General features: G+C 38.1%; 1 long non-coding RNA gene across 1 annotated transcript in view; it reads right to left on the bottom strand.

Moving 5' to 3' along the window:
* Positions 1-231: 231 nt before the first annotated feature.
* Positions 232-1108, bottom strand: part of LOC113471180 — a 10225-nt gene continuing 9348 nt past the window's right edge. Inside the window, exon 2 of the long non-coding RNA XR_003393977.1 lies at positions 232-451. This is a non-coding gene — a long non-coding RNA (uncharacterized LOC113471180). The remainder of the gene's footprint in view (positions 452-1108) is intronic.

Here is a 1108-nt window from a genome sequence, read left to right on the forward strand (position 1 = left end):
TATACCTACATTGTTATGTATTTGTATTTTGCCATATTTTGTTATCTATGAGAATTGAGATTTTGAAACAAAAGAGGGTTTAATCAAAAAAACTCTAGATACCTAGGTATTTTTGAAAACTAAATCAGATAGAAGTTGGTTAATGATTTTTTCGCTAATTGCTACATATGAACATCTCAAAATTTTAAAATGATGGGTTTGCTTCTAAACCATTCAAAATATTCAAATGAAGGATGGTAGATTTGTATTCGGTTTTCTGACTTACTTCATTGGTAGTCAACTATAATTTTAGTGTATAAGACTGTAACTAAACTCTAGTTGTAAAAAGGACGTGAAGGTTGAGTGAAGGTTAGAGGTGTTGGTGAAGGTCAGAGAAGGTATTGACTTGTTGAGTGAAGGTTATTATGGGCGCTACGGCAGAGGGAGTATTGTGAAGGTATTTGTGTTGTCTCTGTGAACAAGAAAGAGATATTTGTTAGACAATGGACAATTTACTTATGGTTTAACAACTCGGGATTGAGATGAAACGAGGATTTCCCTATATTTAATAGCCAGGTCAACCTCGGATTGAACTCAATCCTGAGACAATCCACGGTGGTAAAACTCGACCTTAAAATGACTTATTTTTTTCATTACCGTATTATTTTTAATAGAGATTTGAGGTTTGATATACGGAACTTCAACAACAGAGATTTTATCGTTCCGAAATCGAAGAGAGGAAGACAGGATAGGAGAAAGCCAGCCGTTCCGAGAACGAATCACATTTGTTTAGGATAAAGTTCGCCCCGGGCGGGAATCAGACCCGCGAACCAGCGCTTGACAAGGCAGACGCGCTACCAAGTAGATCTGTGGTTTCGCCTTACTTGCGGGTGAATGTTTCAAAGCAGTAGAGCAGGAAAAATGGAGGACCCAACGAATTTTTTTTTGTTCTTCTACGAATTCTAGACCCTCGAGATAAAATCGATTAAAAAATTATCGGTAATTTGTTAAAGGTTTGGACGTCACGACATCACGCTCGCTAGGCGATGACGTCATAATTTCATGACTCCGCTTCGTTTGTTTGTGCGCAAGCGTTCTGCGCATTTAGGGTTGAAGGTCTGACTCACCA

The sequence above is a fragment of the Diaphorina citri genome, unplaced genomic scaffold, assembly GCF_000475195.1.
Source record: "Diaphorina citri unplaced genomic scaffold, Diaci psyllid genome assembly version 1.1 scaffold2133, whole genome shotgun sequence".
Lineage (NCBI taxonomy): Eukaryota > Metazoa > Arthropoda > Insecta > Hemiptera > Psyllidae > Diaphorina > Diaphorina citri.